The 19,768-nt window shown below is 51.0% G+C and overlaps 1 pseudogene; it reads left to right on the top strand.

The window, feature by feature from the left end:
• The window catches only part of LOC142476196 (importin-8-like), a 38,509-nt pseudogene extending 23,751 nt beyond the window's left edge, over window positions 1–14,758 (top strand).
• Window positions 14,759–19,768: the final 5,010 nt, after the last annotated feature.

Here is a 19,768-nt window from a genome sequence, read left to right as displayed (position 1 = left end):
AGGCGGGGGTGGGGAGGCGGTAAGGCGGGCATGAAGGCGAAGGGCGGCGGGAAGGGGAGGAGGGGGTGGAGGAGGGGGGCAAGGGGTGGAGGAGGGGGCAAGGGGTGGAGGAGGGGGGAAGGGTTAGAGGAGGGGGGGGGAAGGGTTAGAGGAGGGGGGGGGAAGGGTTAGAGGAGGGGGGGGGGAAGGGTTAGAGGAGGGGGGGGAAGGGTTAGAGGAGGGGGGGAAGGGTTAGAGGAGGGGGGGGAAGTGTTAGAGGAGGGGGGGAAGGGTTAGAGGAGGGGGGGGAAGGGTTAGAGGAGGGGGGGGAAGGGTTAGAGGAGGGGGTGGGAGGGGAAAGGGGAAAAAGAGGTGGAGGGGGGGGGGAAGAGGAGCGGAGGGGGGGGGAAGAGGAGCGGAGGGGGGGGGTGGAAAGGGGAGTGGAGGGGGGGTGAAGGGGAGCGGAGGGGGGGGAAGGGGAGCGGAGGGGGGGAAGGGGAGCGGGGGGGGGAAGGGGAGCGGGAAGGGGAGAAGTGGTGGGAAGGGGGAGGAGGGGGGAGGTGGTGGAAAGGGGGAGAAGGGGGGAGGTGGTGGAAAGGGGGAGAAGGGGGGAGGTGGTGGGAAGGGGGAGAAGGGGGGAGGTGGTGGGAAGGGGGGAGGTGGTGGGAAGGAGGAGGAGGGGGAAGGTGGTGGAAAGGGAGAGAAGGGGGGATGTGGTGGGAAGGGGGAGGAGGGGGAAGGTGGTGGGAAGGGGGAGGAGGGGGAAGGTGGTGGGAAGGGGGAGGAGGGGGAAGGTGGTGGGAAGGGGGAGGAGGGGGGAGGTGGTGGGAAGGGGGGGAGGGGGGAGGTGGTGGGAAGGGGGGGATGGTGGTGGGAAGGGGGGGAGGTGGTGGGAAGGGGGGGGAGGTGGTGGGAAGGGGGGGAGGTGGTGGAAAGGGGGGGGGAGGTGGTGGGAAGGGGGGGGAGGGGTGAGGTGGTGGGAAGGGGGAGGAGGTGGGAAGGGGGAGGCAGAGGGAAGGCGGGGGGTGGGAGGCGGTGGGAAGGCGGGGGGTGGGAGGAGGTGGGAAGGGGGGGGCGGGGGGGGAGGCGGTGGGAAGGGGGGGGGGCGGTGGGAAGGGGGGGGAGGCGGTGGGAAGGGGGGGGAGGCGGTGGGAAGGTGGAGGGAAGGGGGGGGAGGCGGTGGGAAGGGGGGGGAGGCGGTGGGAAGGGGGGGGAGGCAGTGGGAAGGGGGGGGGAGGCAGTGGGAAGGGGGGGGGGGAGGCGGTGGGAAGGGGGGGAGGCGGTGGGAAGGGGGGGTGGAGGGGAGGTGAAGGGGGGGTGGAGGGGAGGTGAAGGGGGGAGTGGAAGGGAGGTGAAGGGGGGGTGGAAGGGAGGTGAAGGGGGGGGTGGAAGGGAGGTGAAGGGGGGGGGGTGGAGGGGAGGTGAAGGGGGGGGGGGGGTGGAGGGGAGGTGAAGGGGGGGGTGGTGAAGGGGGGGGTGGAGGGGAGGTGGAGGGGGGGGGGTGGAGGGGAGGTGAAGGTGGGGGGGTGGAGGGGGGGGTGGAGGGGAGGTGAAGGGGGGTGGAGGGGAGGTGAAGGGGGGGGAGTGGAAGGGAGGTGAAGGGGGGGGTGGAAGGGAGGTGAAGGGGGGGGGTGGAAGGGAGGTGAAGGGGGGGGTGGAGGGGAGGTGAAGGTGGGGTGGAGGGGGGGGGGGTGGAGGGGAGGTGAAGGGGGGGTGGAGGGGAGGTGAAGGGGGGGGAGTGGAAGGGAGGTGAAGGGGGGGGTGGAAGGGAGGTGAAGGGGGGGGGTGGAAGGGAGGTGAAGGGGGGGGGTGGAAGGGAGGTGAAGGGGGGAGGTGGAGGGGAGGTGAAGGGGGGGGGGGTGGAGGGGAGGTGAAGGGGGGGTGGTGAAGGGGGGGGGTGGAGGGGAGGTGGAGGGGGGGAGGTAAATGGGGAGGTGAAGGGGGGTGGAAGGGAGAAGTGGAGTGAGGGGAGGTGAAAGGGGGCGAGGGGAGGTGATGGGTGGGTGAGGGGAGGTGAAGGCCGCTCACTCACCCGTCCGGCAGGTCCCACGTGGATCTGAGGCGGGAGGCAGCGTGTTGTGGCCGCTCTCCCGCTGTGTCCCGGGCTGACTGTAGCGGCGCCGGGGGGGGGGGGGTATCGGGGAGACACTGACACTGGAGGGGAGGGGGGGTGGAGGGGAGGTGAAGGGGGGGTGGAGGGGAGGTGAAGGCCGCTCACTCACCCATCCGGCAGGTCCCACGTGGATCTGAGGCGGGAGGCAGCGTGTTGTGGCCGCTCCCCCGCTGTGTCCCGGGCGCCGCCATCTTGGGCACTCGGCGCCGCGAGGCAGCCTGCCTGGCCACTGGCTGTTCCCCCGCCGGGGAGGGGTGAGTTGTAGCGCCGGGGAGGGGGGGGCATGTATATGTGTGGGGGGGGGAGAGGTGGGAGATATAGAGGGGGGGTCTCGCACGGCCGCTGACACTGGGTGGGGGGGGGGGCGCTGAAGGGGTAATAATAGTGTGTGAGCCCCGCTAATGTATGTAACAGTGTGTGTGTGTGTGTGTGTGTGTGTTTCACTGTGTGTGTGTGTCACTGTGTGTGTGTCTGTCATTGTGTGTGTGTGTCCCTGTGTCCGTGTGTGTGTGTGTGTGTGTCCCTGTGTCCGTGTGTGTGTGTCCGTGTGTGTGTGTGTGTGTCCGTGTGTGTGTGTGTGTGTGTGTGTGTGTGTGTGTGTGTGTGTGTGTGTGTGTGTCCCTTTGTGTGTGTGTCCCTGTGTTCCCTGTGTGTGTGTGTGTGTCCCTGTGTGTCCTTTGGCCCGTCACTCCGCCTCAGGCCAATGAGAGGTGTGCGGGGGCGGGCGGGCCAAGGGACCAATGAGATTTCCCCTAGGGACACCGGACATCCAGGCAGGCAGGCAAACATACAGTGCTTTCACTAATATAGTATAAAGAAAGATGGGAACTGCAAAAAAAAATTAAAACACACACACACCTTTATTATACCTTTCATAACATTTCTGGGAGGTCCATCTCATGGCCTGTGGAGTTTTATGTGATAGACATTAAATACAATTATTCACCACAAATCTTAATTATTGCTATTAAAAAAAAATCCTGAATGAATTTATGGCTAGTCCCCAAACGAGAGCGCTCCCAGTTTAAAGCTTCAATTCTCTTCATTCTACCTTTATCTCCTATGAGAGGCGATTTTTACAAACGAACCTCTGAATGCTTTGTACGCTTCCCATACAGTCGAGCAGTTTGTGTTGGAGAAGTCAAGGTCATTTTTTCATTGTAATAATACCTGGGGATGCATAACAGATGTGATCACTCTCCATTGATGAATCATGTTGCACGGGGCCAGATTATTGATAAGAATATCTATCGTAGCATGATCCGACCATGTAATGTGAATACGCGACTGCTGAATCTGAGAGGCCAGGCGCGTATCCACCAAGTACATGTCAACATGTCAATTCAAGAGTATGATTTATGTGGCACTGAGACAAAAGTATCATCTATGGCCAATGGGTGTAAGTTCCTCCAAATGTCTACCAATTCCAGATCTTTTAACCAATCCAAGAGGATCCTGGACTCCTTTAAAACATGGATGATGGGGGAATCATCGAAATTATGTGATCTATCAAATTTAGTGTTAAGGACAGTATTAAAGTGACCACCCATGATGAGACCTTTTTTGATGTCCTCTAATAAAGAAAAGGTGCTCTCAAAAAAGAGAACTTTCGAAGCGTTAGAAGCGTAAACCTTGGCTAATATTATTACCAGAGGACCACCTACAGTTGCATACAAACCAGAAAAATGTATCTGCCCTCTTTTTTTGTTTTAATCTGGTTTGATTTTAAAAGAGATATTATCAGTTGTCAGAATGGCAACCGCTATCTCTCTTCGCTGGTGCTGAGGAGAGAAACACCTGGGAGTATTGCTTATGAAAATAAGTAGCTGAAGAACGTCTGCTAAAATGCGTTTCTTGTATAAAAACGACGTCCGCTGCTTCTGTTCTATAGTTAGATATGGCTAGTCTACGTTTCTGAGGGCTATTAAATCCCTTATGTTGATGGATTATCATAAGCAAAGACATGAGACTATGCAGTGAAGGTTATGTTGAGTGCCATAGCATTAGCCCCCCCCCCATCCCTCCCTCCCCCAGAATAACCCGTTGAGACGCATTTGATCGAAAAATAAACCACAAGGGAAAATACATTTGAGCAAACAAAAAAAGAGTTGGTAGGAAGCCGAAACACAGGAGTAGAGTAACCATGCCAACTTTGTGACCGGCACGAGACAAAAAAAATGGGGAAAGCACCCACGACACATCATGCGTCTTACGTGGACAGCCAAGACTGAACCCAGGAAGCACATAATACTGCAATAGGCATCTTATCAGCAGATTAAAACTGGCATAGTCATGAAACATAACGACCAAGAATAACTCTGCCAACTTTATCTATATAACGGAACAAAAATGAACCAGAAGACCCTACAAAAGGGAGAGAACCAAGTTATTTTAGAAACTAAGTAAACTATAATGATTTAAACATTTAAAAAAAAAACAAGGGAACACAATTTATCAGACGATAACATCAAATGACTGCCATCGTTTGGCTGCGGCGGAGGGTCCTTCTGCGGCCGATCTGCCACTGGAACCTTCGCTGCCAGCCGCTTCTAAATTGAGTTTTACTAGTTGGGGTAGGGGGTTAATTTAAAGGGGCTTTAGCGGTTAGGGTAGGGGGTTAATGTTAGGGGTTTTAGGGTAAGGGCTTAGTTAAGGGGTTTATGGTAGGGGGTTTGAGGTAAGAGTTTAGGGTAAAGTGGATTAAGGGTAGGGGTTCAAGTTTTTATGGCAGAGGTAGCGTTGGTTTGGGTTTTTGTAGGGTAAGGGTTACATGTCGGGACTTACCTTAGTGGCAAAGCGGCCGGCGGCTGAGCATCCCGGCAACGGGGTGAGTAGCGGCGAAGTGCAGATGGACAGCCATGACAAAATGTACTAGACCATTTCTCAATGTAGCGCCTGAGAAATGTAGCCGAGACCCATAACACCAGAAATGTTTTGTTTGCTACAAATGTTCTCAAATCCTTTAGGGTGCTGCATAGCAATGCACTTGTTTTCATGTGTGAATTAAGAAGAAAATAATGAGTCGGAATTGTCTCTTCTGTTTCTCAGGAGATCTTACTCCATTCAGGTTGTGTTTGTAAGAACAAAAATAGGTTTAGCTCCTGAATATTATTGTGTGACGACCAATTCTGAGGGAGTGAACTGTAACTAAAATCTCCCTCGTGCTCAGTTTAATCAATGCAGGAGTTTCTTGCATTTTAAGAAAATCTAATTATTTAAGCTGCCGATCAATCCATTCGCCCGTGATCGGTGAAAATACTGCTTCTCAAAGTATGGCTGCCTATTGTAAAGCTGCAGTTTAAGTTGCCGTTAAAAAAAAAATCTATATCTACAGCTTAACCTCTTTATAGCGCGGTCCTCGGGGGTTTTGTGGTGGTACTGCGCCCGCCGGAGGGGGAAACCTAAGAACACTCCCAGCCTTCCCAGACCCGGTGGGGCAGCGGCAACACCACGCAGCACTTACCCGGCATCTGGCAGCTCTTCTCCCTGTCTCTGCTTCCTGCTTCCGCTTCCGTCTTGCGAGAGCAAGCTCCCTTATAGAGACAGTGTGTCTCTGTGTGTGTGTGTGTAAGTGTCTGGGAGTCACGCCGCCCTCGGCGTGCTCCTCACTTACCGGCAGCTCTGACGGGTCCTCCCGCGACACGCAGGCAGCCTCTCTACGGAACGCCGATCACTACTCCACGTGGGCGCGCGCGCGCACGCCAAAACTCCCCTTCTACTCTCGGTCCGGCGGCTACGCTCGGTCACGCGGCCGCAAGCACAGCTACACAGAGGCGTGGCCACACGGAGCCGCACCAACCCCTTAAAGGCACAGCACCTCAAACCATTGCTGCAATCCAATGCAGTCTGGGCTGCATACTGGGCTTTATGGCTCCTCCCTTGGGACTCATGCTGGACCTATCCCTGCCGTAGCCTGGCCCTTCCACACACCCCTACCTTGCTGCGCTGCCATTGGACCTGCTCTCCTATATATACCTAACAGTGTCACTGACTCGTTGGCTGAGCATAGAACCAGTTGTTCTCATCACTCTCTGCCTCCCTAGTCCTGTCTTGTCTTGTTTTGTTTTTGCAGTCCTCTACGTGTACCGAACCGGCTTCCGCTACGTCTATCCGCACCTCTGGCATCCCGAACTCGGCATACGGCAACACGACTCTCCGCACCTCTGGAATCCCAATCCTGGCAAACGGTAAAGGATTACGTCCTTATCTCTAACCTCGGACTTTGCATACAGCACCCTCTACCATCCGTAGCTCTCCTGCCCCGATTCGGACTCCCAGACCACTCTACTCTCAAGACGTGTCCTCGTGGCTGTGGGTGGCGTTATATCCTATCCCACCTCAGCACCGCGGTCCCGTCTCGTTTGTGGTGAGCACGCCCTGACATTATGCTCAGCCCCACAAACATGGACCCCGCTGAGGTGGAGCGCACTATAAATGCCCATACTAATCTCTTCACCAGGCTAGAGACTTATTTGGAACAAGCTGATAGGCGAATGGATACATTACAGCAAAGCCTTCATTCGCTTACTGTTCAAGTCCGAGCTCTCAGTTGGCAACCTTCACCCGTGTCTTCCACAGCCTCCGCAACCGCCTTTCCAGCACCTCCGTTTGCTTTGGAACCTCGTATTCTGGCTCCCAAACACTATGCCGGGGATCCCTCTCGTTTTGTCTCTTCTGTCTCCAGGGTCGGCTATATCGTGGCTCTTCTCATCGACGAGGCGCTGGCATGGGCTTCTCCCATCTGGGAACAACAAGGCCCTCTCACACAGGACATCGATCTCTTCGTCGAGGAATTCCGAAGAGTCTTCGATACTCCTGCACGGCAATTAACGGCAGCATCTTCTCTTCATCACATAACCCAGGGAGATCGACCCGTCGCCCGGTATGCTATGGAGTTCCGTACACTTGCTGCTGAGACGGGATGGAATAACGAAGCACTATCTTCAGCGTTTTGGCAAGGTCTGTCTGAATCCCTAAAGGATGAGCTCGCAGCGCGGGAACGTCCCACTGACCTAGAGGAATTGATCAGTCTGTGTGTTCGAGTGGACCAGCGTCTACAGGAGCGGAGAAATGAACGTTCTCGTTACCGTCAACGGGTTTCAAGGCATCTTGCTCCATCGTTCATGGCTCCTACACCCCCTTCCGTGGACGTCCCGGAACCTATGCAGTTGGGAGGTAACAAGCTGTCTACTGCTGAAAAACAACGTCGGCGCAATGCCGGTCGCTGCATGTACTGTGGCAATTCCGGTCACATATTACCCCAGTGTCCCCACAAGCCGGGAAATGCCAACTCCCAATGAAATCCCGGAGAGTTTCATTGGGAATACTGACACTTTCTCCCATCGTCAAAGACGTATTTCCCTCCAGGATAATGTTGCCTATAACACTGACTGGAGAGGGATTTCACACTCAAGCACGGACGTTCATTGATTCCGGTTCCGCAGGCAATTTCATCGATGAGACTTTTGCTAGACGGAACAATATTCCATTTATCAATAAGAATATGCCAGTAGGTCTGGAGGCTATTGACGGTCGACCTCTACAGCCGGCATTCATCACGCTACAGACGGTGCCTCTCCTACTGCAGTTCGTCGATGTCCATACAGAGATCATTACTCTCGATGTTATCCACACTCCCTCTGTTGAGCTGATTTTGGGTCTTCCTTGGCTTCAACTCCATAAGCCTCGCATCGACTGGACGGATCAGGAACCTATCCAGTGGAGTGCTTCTTGTGCCAAGACATGTACCAGGAGTTTCCAGAAGATTGGTGGGTTGACTACCCTGCCAGAGAAGGTCGATTCCCTACCTTCTGTGTACTGGGAATTCCGTGATGTGTTCGACAAAGCACGTTCCGAGGTTCTACCTCCGCACCGTTCGTTCGACTGTCCGATTGACCTACTACCCGGGGCACCTCTGCCCAGAGGACGATCCTATCCTCTCTCTCTCCCATAGACTAAAGCCATGAACACTTACATTGCAGAGAATTTAGAGAGGGGTTTCATCCGAAAGTCTTCCTCTCCAGTCGGAGCAGGTTTCTTTTTTGTCAAAAAGAAGGACGGTTCTCTTCGTCCATGCATAGACTACCGGGGTTTGAATAACATCACACGCAAGAACCGCTACCCACTGCCCTTGATACCGGAACTCTTCGACCGTCTCCAGGGAGCAACCATCTTTTCTAAATTGGATTTAAGAGGTGCCTACAATTTAGTAAGGATACGTGAGGGGGACGAGTGGAACACTGCTTTTAACACCCACGACGGCCACTACGAATACCTGGTCAAGCCGTTCGGCCTGTGCAACGCACCAGCAGTTTTCCAGGATTTCATCAATGAGATTTTTCGGGACATTCTTAACACATTTCTTATCGTTTACCTAGATGACATCCTAATCTTTTCGAAATCTCCTCAAGAACACATCAAACATGTTCAACAAGTGCTGTCACGCCTCCGGGAGAACCATCTCTTTGCGAAATTATAGAAATGTCAGTTCCATCTCAAGTCGGTGGCTTTTTTGGGATACATTATCTCTGACTCCGGATTCAATATGGATCCAGAGAAACTTAAGGCTATCTCGGACTGGCCCCGTCCGACCACTCTCAAAGCCGTGCAACGCTTTCTAGGTTTTGCAAATTATTATCGACGCTTCATTCGCAATATTTCTTCTACGGTATCTCCCATAACTGATCTCACTAATCTGGTCTGTAACTGTTCCATACGCTCATAATATATATTTTCTTTAACTGTGCATGCAATGTCTTGTATATAATGTATACCTTGTTCATTTATGTAACTGTATTTGTAACCATGTATTATTTTGTTTTACTCTGTGCCCAGGACATACTTGAAAACGAGAGGTAACTCTCAATGTATTACTTCCTGGTAAAATATTTTTATAAATAAATAAAAAATAAAAAAACTAAGAAGGGTGCAGATCCTTCATCATGGTCTGAGACCGCCATACGGGGATTTAATCTGCTAAAAAAGGCTTTTGTGTCTGCCCCTATCCTCACCCACCCAGATCCTAAACTTCCTTTTACCTTGGAGGTAGATGCCTCGGACATCGGGGCTGGGGCTGTATTGTCCCAAAGGACCTCTCCCTTAGCCAGACTACACCCATGTGCCTTCTTCTCGAAAAAAAATTCGTCCGCAGAACGGAATTACGATGTCGGGAACCGGGAACTTTTGGCGATCAAGTTGGCATTAGAAGAGTGGAGACATTTCTTAGAGTGTACGGAGACACCTATAACCATACTCACAGACCATAAGAACCTTCTCTACTTAGAAGGGGCACGTCGTTTGAGCTCTCGACAAGCCCGCTGGGCACTATTTTTTTCACGATTCAATTTTCTTATCTCCTTTATTCCTGGCTCCAAAAATCTAAAGGCGGACGCCCTGTCTCGACAGTTCCTGGCAGAGGACAAGTCTGAAGAACAGCTAGAGACAATTATTCCCTCTAGATGTATCCTGTCCGTCAATTCCTTTGATATTTTGGACAAAATTCGATCCGAACAATCACAAATTCCAAGGAGACTTAAGGTTCCGGAGGGAAGACTCTACACGGCACCCCAACACCGCAAAAGGGTTCTCGAGTGGTGCCATTCCTCTAAATCAGCAGGACATCCAGGGATACGGAAAACCAACGACCTTGTTCAACGTACCTTCTGGTGGCCAGAGAGGGCTAAGGATGTGGAGGAGTTTGTTAAAGCGTGTGGTACGTGCGCCCGCAACAAAGTACCACGGGTCAAACCAGCAGGCCTTCTTCTCCCCTTACCCATTCCAGATCGCCCCTGGAACCATATTTCTATGGACTTCATTGTAGAGCTTCCAGACTCCAAAGGAAAGAATACGATTCTTGTTGTCATTGATCGTTTTTCCAAACAGACTCACCTTGTTCCCTTGAGGGGTCTTCCAAATTCCTCCAGGCTTGCGGATGTTTTCATCCAGGAGATTTTTCATCTTCACGGAGTTCCTGCAACCATCGTCTCTGATCGTGGGTCCCAATTTGTGTCAAGATTTTGGCGAGCCTTTTCCCGTAAAATGGGTATTTCACTTCAATACTCCTCGGGATACCACCCACAGACCAATGGGCAGACAGAGAGGGCCAACCAAAACCTGGAACAATACCTTCGGTGTTTCATAACCGATACACAGGATGATTGGGTGGATCTGCTTCCTTGGGCTGAGTTTGCTCTTAACTCCCTTCGCAATGACTCCACTCAAGAATCTCCCTTCTTCATAAATTGTGGTTTTCATCCTTCCCGCCTACCCTTCTCCCCTCTATCCTCAGGAGTACCAGCGGTTGACAAGCGCATCTCCCAGCTGAAAGACTTATGGACGAGGATTCAGGAGAACTTTAAGGTGGCTACAGGGAGACAGAAACTCCAGGCAGACCGCCTTCGACGCCCGGTTCCGGAATTCGTCCCAGGAGACAGGGTTTGGCTTTCTTCCAGGAATATCCGACTAAAGGTTCCTACCATGAAGCTAGCACCTAAGTTCCTCGGCCCCTTTCCTGTGGTCAGGAGGATTAATCCTGTGGCTTATCGCCTACGCCTTCCACCCTCGATGAAGATTCCGTCAGTCTTTCATATATCGTTGCTTAAACCAGCATTCCAGAGTCCTCGCTTTTCTAAGACCACGTCTCCTCCACTTCCTCTTCTGATCCAAGGTCAACAGGAGTACGAGGTTCAGGCTATCCTGGATTCTAGGATTTCCAGAGGTGGAGTACAATACCTGGTCCACTGGAGGGGGTTTGGACCAGAGGAACGTTCCTGGATTCCCAACCGGGATCTCCACGCACCTCAACTCATCCAGGCTTTCCATCGTAAGAATCCCTCCAAGCCATCTCATGGACGCCCGGAGGTCGCCCCTGCAGGGGGGGGGGGGTACTGTAAGGGTCTGGGAGTCACGCCACCCTCGGTGTGCTCCTCACTTACCGGCAGCTCCGACGGGTCCTCCCGCGACACGCAGGCAGCCTCTCTCCGGAACGCCGATCACTACTCCACGTGGGCGCGCGCGCGCGCACGCCAAAACTCCCCTTCTACTCTCGGTCCGGCGGCTACGCTCGGTCACGCGGCTGCAAGCACAGCTACACAGAGGCGCGGCCACACGGAGCCGCACCAACCCCTTAAAGGCACAGCACCTCAAACCATTGCTGCAATCCAATGCAGTCTGACTACTGGGCTTTATGGCTCCTCCCCTGGGACTCATGCTGGACCTATCCCTGCCGTAGCCTGGCCCTTCCACACACCCCTACCTTGCTGAGCTACCATTGGATCTGCTCTCCTATATATACCTAACAGTGTCACTGACTCATATAACAAACAACAGTAGATGGCGCTCTAATACTTAAACTTAATGTGTGCAAGTGAATAAATAATTCAATTGATTAGGTGTATAAATATACAGGTATACAAGTGCAAAGTGAATATTTAAATATAACTAAACAAGTGCAGTATAGGTACAAACAAAAACACTCAAACCCTTAGATGGACTGTTTCAAGGTCCAAGAAATCATGAGCACAGAAGAACCAGGTTTTAAAAGTAAAACAAAATCTACATAGTGCAATTTTGTAAGAACACAATAATGTGGCTTCCAGATAATACTTTGAAAGCTATAGAAAGGCTAGAACAATTATAGCCAGCAGGTTGTATGGTCAAAAACCAAAACCAAGGGAGGAGGTGCAATCTCAAGCAGAGAAAGACATAGACAGAGCCAAGAATAAAAACAAAGAGCGTGACCCTACGATTGAGAGGGAGAAAGATTGCTGAGTCCGTGACGTCATCTCCAACCGGCCGGAATCCCGGAAGTGACATGTCGGCTCCTGATCGAGACACAGTCGGGTGGCGTGCAGCAGCAGCAGCGGCGTGAAGTGATCGTGAGATCACCTACTTCCTATGCTGTTTATCCATTTGGATTCTGTAAGCCTCCAATTTTATCGTGTGTGGATAAATCATTTGTTTTTATTCTTGTTTAGATTTTGTTTTACTTTTAAGGTACCATCGCTCCCCTGGTTCTTCTGTGCTCAGTGTCACTGACTCGTTGGCTGAGCATAGAACCAGTTGTTCTCATCACTCTCTGCCTCCCTAGTCCTGTCTTGTCTTGTTTTGTTTTTGCAGTCCTCCTCGTGTACCGAACCGGCTTCCGCTACGTCTATCCGCACCTCTGGCATCCCGAACTCGGCATACGGCAACACGACTCTCCGCACCTCTGGAATCCCGATCCTGGCAAACGGTAAACGATTATGTCCTTATCTCTAACCCCGGACTTTGCATACAGCACCCTCTACCATCCGTACCTCTCCTGCCCCGATTCGGACTCCCAGACCACTCTACTCTCAAGACGTGTCCTCGTGGCTGTGGGTGGCATTATATCCTATCCCACCTCAGCACCGCGATCCCGTCTCGTTTGTGGTGAACACGCCCTGACAGTGTGTTTGTGTGTGTATTTGACTGTGTGAGATGCTGTGAGTGTATGCAGTGTGCTGTGAGTGTGTGTGTGCAGTGTGCTGTGTGTGTGCTGTGTGTGCAGTGTGCTGTGTGTGCAGTGAGCAGTGTGTGCAGTGAGCAGTGTGTGCAGTGAGCAGTGTGCAGTGTGTGCAGTGAGCAGTGTGTGCTGTGAGTGTGTGCGCGCGCTATGAGTGTGGGTCTGCGCTGTGAGTGTGTGCGTGCTGTGAGTGTGTGTACGCGCTGTGAATGTGCAAAAATTTACGAGGAACTACCCTTAAAGCTCTGCAACAGGTGGTCCTAGCCTATGGGATCCCTGAGATCAGAGTACACACTTCACTGGATCCATGGTCCAGGCGTGGGCAAAGGACAGTGGAGTACAATGGACAATGCATAATCCTTACCACCCACAAGCAGCGGGTCTAATTGAACGCAGCAATGGGTTGTTGGAGGGGCAGGTGAAAGCAATCACAGCATCACACACCCTCAGTGGGTGGGCGACAGGGGGGGGGTGACATTGGTGACTGACATTCATCAGTGGCAAACACAGCCGACTGGGACAAAGATAGACCGATATATTGAGACAGGCACTGTGCTTGGTATAGTCAATATAGGCGTCCCAGTGCCCATTGCCATACAGGTGGACTCAGGGGACCCCGAGTTGCAGAAGGACGTTAAGGTTTGGGTTCTGAACCCATCAGAAAAAAAGAAGAGAAGCAGGGGGGGAGGATAGTGCAGCAGAACAGGAAAGTACCCGTTTAGTGCTCATAGATGGGGAAAATAGGCCTGTGTATTAACCCTCATACAGTTTAATACCTATTGCTTAATGCTTCCTTCTTTTCTTACAGATGCAGCTAATGTATGTGGTTCCAGGTGCAGCTAATGTACTGTATGTGGTCGACCAGTACTTTTGTGACGACATGCCAGCAGCCAGAACCAAACAGATTGCTTTGGAGCCTCTTCGAAATGGATACCTTAGCTGTTCCATGGACTTACTAAGACTGCAATCTGTCCATATTGGGTGGTGCTGATGTACCCTTCCTTTCTCCTTTAATTATACAATATGATCGTCTGATGATCAAGATATCACCATTGGCTGCTGGAGCCATGGAGAATGATGACCAAGAAACATCGAGGGACCAAAACAACAGGAGCCGACACCGGGAATTGAACCAAGCTCCCCTGCTTCAAACTCAGTGCCAGTCAGCGTCCTTACTCACTGAGCTACTCCCTCTCTTTTAGAATATTAGCATGATAAGAAAACTTCTGTGAGCATTTGTCTGCAGGTTCAGAGTTGGCAAGGGTGGAATGGTGTCATGGGCATGATCAGAAGCCTAAATTCCTTTCTATTTTAAATCTCACCACGTAAAATGCCCTCTAAATATGAAAATATTCGCCTCCACTCTCTATTGTAGTCTATGTGCGGGATACAATACTGCGTTATCCTGGTGTTTAAGAAGCTAACAGGTGACAACTTACCTTCTCTTTGCCCTCAGTATGCGCTGCCGCTCCAGCTGGTGAATAATCAGATGATGACCCAATGGATGGGTGTTTTCAGCAGCATCACTGACAGAGATGTCCCTCCAGTAAGACCGGACTTTGATAATCTGCTTTGCATGATTCGCGCGAATAAATCACGTTTTCATGATGGACCTTGACATGTTCAGAGATGGTGTTGTGTGAGGTTAGAAGATTAGCAGCATAATAACACCCTTTTTAAAAGGGCATAAATAGAGAGGCAGGATGCCAGGAGCCAGCTTACCTTGGCACACCTTAAAGATATGAAAAACTATATAACATATTTAAGCATGTTCTAATGCCAACATTTTGTTACAACAATGGTACCTTTTTCAACGACTGAATGGGGTGTTGTACCTGCTCATAGGGGCTTGGCCATCTCCACAGATTTTGTCCATGTCACTTGGTGATGGTCTCTTAGTCAGATCAAGCTGCTGCCTTTTAAATTAGAATTACTTTATTGCTTTGTGCTGTTATATATTTTCAGCCTGTAGCAGCACAAGCTCTTTTATGTTGTATGTTCTCATCACAGAACAAGCAAACGGAGAGAAATTAGTCTGGATAAACTGGCCGGTTTCACCAAGAAAGGGAGTAGGTTTCGCAGTAAATGTGGGGTGGCAGGGTGAGCTCTGTGATTAAATGGGGAGTTCACTTCTGCTCCATGAAACTGCACAGCTTATTTCATGCTGAACAGAAGTTCTGTTTATTTACAGTATAACAGTTTGTTGACTATCTTCTGTCTGACAGGAAACATTGCAGGTGGATGAGGATGATTGTCCAGAGCTGGTGTGGTGGAAGTGTAAGAAGTGGGCGCTTCACTTCATCACGCGTCTATTTGAGCGGTAACGTTCCTGTTTAGTCTTGTACCAGGTGACACGTTCCCTGGGCAATCAGGGAGCTAGTGGCCTGTGTGGCGTATTGACGGGAGTACCACACTTTTGACCCCCCTAAAAATATATATATCTATAAAACGAGAGAGAGCCACGCACTTTCTCTATTCCCTTCCCCCATGGCCCCTCCCAAAGAAAACGTCACTGTCCTGTGTTCACTTGGTCCTCCTCAGAAGCCTTTGAGTTTCTCATATAATGTTAATAGCTTTATCCCCTTAGCATGTCCTGTTCTTAAAATAAAAAAACAGCATTTGAAAGTGTAAAACATTATACTGCAAAAAATGGCGAGCAGCATGGATTGTTACATAGTACATAGTTACATAGTTACATAGTAGATGAGGTTGAAAAAAGACGTACGTCCATCAAGTTCAACCTATGCTAAATTTAGACAACAGATACTTTATCCTATATCTATACTTACTTATTGATCCAGAGGAAGGCAAACAAAAAACCCCATTAAGGGGAAAAATTAATTCCTTCCTGACTCCAAGAATTGGCAGTCGGATTAATCCCTGGATCAACATCCTTCCCATGTATACTTATTTGGTATATCCCTGTATACCTTTCCCATCTAAAAAGATATCCAACCTTTTTTTGAACAAATCTATTGTATCTGCCATCACAGTCTCCATGGGTAATGAATTTCACATTTTAACTGCCCTTACTGTAAAGAACCCTTTCCTTTGTTGCTGGTGAAATTTCCTTTCCTCCAACCTTAAGGAATGGCCCTGAGTCCTTTTGTACTGCCCGTGGGATGAATAGTTCTTTTGAAAGCTCCTTGTATTGTCCCTGAATATATTTGTATATTCTGCTGCTTTAAGACCTGTTTTAGTTACGCTCTCTTCACAATTTGTAATGGAACTACATAGCATCCTTGTCTACTCACTGATTTCACTCTTAGAAGATCCATGTTCAATTTTTGTGTTTCTGTTTCTCGGCTCGGTTTTGTGGGTTGTTTGTGTCCACATTGCACCACACATCACTTTGTGGGCTACTATTACTAAATCCCAACACATCCTTCTCCTACTTCTCACCCTAATGTGACTATTTAGTTCCCCATGTCTGTGTGGGCTGGTCATGGTCCCCTTTATCTCTCCCTCCAACCCCCCATGGCATGTCTGTGCGGACTGGTCATGGTCCTTTTCCTCCCCATGGCATGTCTGTGTGGGCCTTTCCCAAAAGTGACCAGAAACAACGGCACACGAGAATGTAAATATCTCAGGAAAATCTGGCCTCCCCTTATCTTAAACATGACTCTCTGCTTCCGTTCCAATAGTATGACGTTCCCTGTAAGTCATAAGACCCCCGGTGTGCCAGCCCCCATGACCTACTGGATACGTCGTAAGGGTAGCCTGGAGGTAAAGTTAGAATATATTAATGGGCTAATGATAATGAATTGCAGTCTTTATAAACCAGGGGTCTCAAACTTAGTCCTCATGGGCTACCAACAGGCCAGCTTTTATCAATATCCCTGCTTCAGCACATGTGGCTCCATCAGTGGCTTAGTGGAAGACTGCACCACCTGTGCTGAAGCAGGGATATTCATAAAAACCGGCCTGCGCCGTATGCACCTGCCCCCTACGCGCCATACCCACCGGCGCTGCCAACACATGCACCCGCACACCATGCCCCTGCGCCTTATGCACCTGCGCCTGGCGCGCCGGCACCAGCCTTGGATCCATCAACGGCAGTCCCACTACCCCAGGCTGCGCGGTGCCCCCCAGTGTCCCGGGCCCCTGCCCCGGTGGACGCAGGAAGCATCGCTGATCCGGGGAGCAGCAACAGGAGCCGTGCGGTCAAAAGACCCAGGACCGGTCACCCAGGTGCACAAGCCGCAGGATCAGGTGAGCATGAAAATGCAGCATTGGAAAGTAATGAGGATGATGTTGATGGTGATGTTAGCGATGGGGGGTCGGTTAGGTCAGGGTCGGACTGTGAGTCCCAGGGGTCAGACAGCGAGGATAGTGAGAGCGCAAGAGCGAGCAGCGAGTCAGATGCAAGCAGCGGCGCAGACAGCGACGAGACCCCAGGGGTAAAGCGCATAAGGGAACAGGTAGAGGCGCTGAGCAAGGCGGCAAAGCGGAGTAGGACAGATAAGGGAAAACGCAAATCGCGCAAAGACAAAGGGGCGGCTTCCACCCACAGCGGGGAGGATTCGTTTGCAGTCGAGACTAGCTCCCTGTACACTTACCTGCCCAGGAGAACACAGAGAGACATAGGTAACAGAAAGTATGTGGATATGTTTAAGCTGTCTGAAAAGGGGCGAGCAGAGAGGAAACGCGCGCGAGAGGCGGGCGGAAAAGGGCAGGTAGTGAGGAATAATGCGAACTGGGTTATTCGTTTCATTGTGTTCGGGGACTGTTTCCTTTCAAAATATCCCAAGGAATTGCATAATGTGATGAAATACATGTGTGATACAGAACATACATGACGAACACGGGTGGTCAGCGTGGTGAGATTATGATGAGCATTTCAGGCACAGGTGGCAGGGAGATACACGGTTGAGTCTGGGGAAGATGGACATGGAACTGTGGATGAAGCTAGTGGGAAACACGAGCCGGGGGGGGTAACGCGCCCTTTCGCAAGGGGCCGGGCGGTCGGCCCGGGAGTCTTTCAGCAAGCAGAGGCAGCAACGGGGAGTGCTGGGCGTTTAACGATAAATACTGCAGATGGGGGAGAGTTGCAAGTTCAAACGTGTGTAGCCAGTGCGGGGGTAGCCACCCCGTTAAGAAATACTTCAAAGCCCGGGGCAACCGCAGCCAGGGGAGAGGAAGGGAGGCACCTAACACAGGCCCCAACACCGGTCAGCCTTAGCAGGCTGAGCTATTGGTTAAGGGGGTACCCCGACCGGGAGAAAGCAAGGTTCCTGGAAGGGGGATTTAGAAAGGGGTTTTACATACCAGTGGGGGGGGGGGGGTGGTACAAGCTAGGGGTGTTAGCCAGAACTTGAAATCCGCTGCAACACACAGACACATAGTTAAAGGAAAAATAGAGAAAGAGATAAAATTGGGGCGTGTGGCGGGCCCATTCGCATCCCCCCCTATCGCCCAGTTAATTATTTCCCCACTGGGTGTAGTGCCAAAAAAGGACCCGGGCAAATTCAGGCTAATACAACACCTGTCATACCCAAGAAGGGGGTCTGTGAATGACGCCATAGACCCGGAGCTATGCCGGGTACAATACCAATCATTTGACACCGCCATAGGGATAATTAAACCATGTGGGGAGGGAGCACTATTGGCAAAAATCGACATAGAATCAGCCTTCCGGCTGTTACCTTTGGCCCCCAGCAGCTTCAGATTCACAGGGTGTAAATTTGAGGGTGCGTATTACATTGATAAATGTCTCCCCATGGGTTGTGCCATTTCATTGAGGCTTTTAGTACTTTCTTGCATTGGTGCATAGTCAGTCAGACGGGGACTAGCACAGTTGCGCACTATCTGGATGACTTCCTGCTGGTGGGTCCCCCGGGTTCACTGCAGTGCAACAGTTTGCTGGAAAGAACTAAGGGGATCATGAGGGAATTGGGGGTTCCCATAGCAGAGGAGAAAACTGAGGGCCCAACAGAAATCCTGTCATTCCACGGTATAGAGATTGACACGCTGTCAAGGGAATCACGCTTACCCGCAGACAAGGTCAGGAAGCTTAGAATGAGCCTAGGTCAGTCAGGGAGGCCAGGAAGGTGACCCTGAAACAAATGCAGTCACTGCTGGGTCTGCTAAACTTCACCTGCAGAGTAATCTGGGTGGAGACGGGGCTAACTAAGAACATGGCTTTCCTGGAGTTGTTCCCCATTGTAGTAGCGGTAGAGCTATGGGCCAAGGAGTTAGCGAACAAGCACATAATATTCTGGTCAGACAATTTGGGGGTAGTGGAGGCAGTGACCGGCCTATCGGCTACGTCAACACCAGTGATAAGGTTGTTGCGCAGGCTGGTCCTGCAGTGCATGCTGGGGAACATAAACTTTAAGGCAAAGCACATCCCCGGGAAGCTTAATGTAATTGCAGACGCACTATCCCGCTTTAACTGAGATAGGGTTTTCAGGTGGTTCACTGCAGTCGCAGGGGCATAAAAATAGAAATCCTCACGCAATAAATAAAAGGTTGTTTATTGAGTGCATTGGCTTTTACATATATGCACTCAAAATGAGTAATAATAGAAAAAATCTTTCTAAACAACCAAATTGCGTGTTTATGCCCCCAACGAAAAAACTTGGTATTGTATATATTTAGTAATTCCTTTTATCCAAGTTCTTGATTGTAGAAATGTGCCTCAATGAGGAAACAGTATATGGTATATAGGTACTGTAGAAATGTCCCAGAGAAACTCCAAGATAAAACCGTTGCTGCCAAAATTGTGCACATATAAATAATCTACAGTAGATCCATGAAAGTAGTTCAGTAAATGCACTCCCGTTCAGTCTCCCAATGTATGGTACATAGAGTAAATAAAAACAGTAGTACTGTGTATCTGTGACTCACCTCCGGAACGGGGCTAGAGTGTGGTAAGTGGGAAGTAGAAACTCTGTGCAGCCGTGTCCCCTGCAAGGGAACTATATGCGGTCTTAAGACACCCTGATCCTCCGCCACTGCCCTCACATAACCGGCGTCACACACGCTTTAACTGGCCTGCATTTAGGCGAGCAGCCCCAGACGCGCAGGCAAGAGGTTTGACCTGCCCAAATTATCTGTACCAGCTAGGGCAGAGGGAGTGATGGCTTTGGTGCAGCAATCGCTAGCCCCCCACACCTGGAAGACGTACAACAACACATGTCGGCAATGGCGCAGTTTCCGGAAGACCCCCAAGGGGAGTGGTAAGGTTAGCA

The sequence above is a fragment of the Ascaphus truei genome, unplaced genomic scaffold, assembly GCF_040206685.1.
Source record: "Ascaphus truei isolate aAscTru1 unplaced genomic scaffold, aAscTru1.hap1 HAP1_SCAFFOLD_1481, whole genome shotgun sequence".
Lineage (NCBI taxonomy): Eukaryota > Metazoa > Chordata > Amphibia > Anura > Ascaphidae > Ascaphus > Ascaphus truei.
The sequence above is the reverse complement of the archived record's forward strand: the minus strand, read 5'-3'. Positions and strand labels throughout refer to the sequence as shown.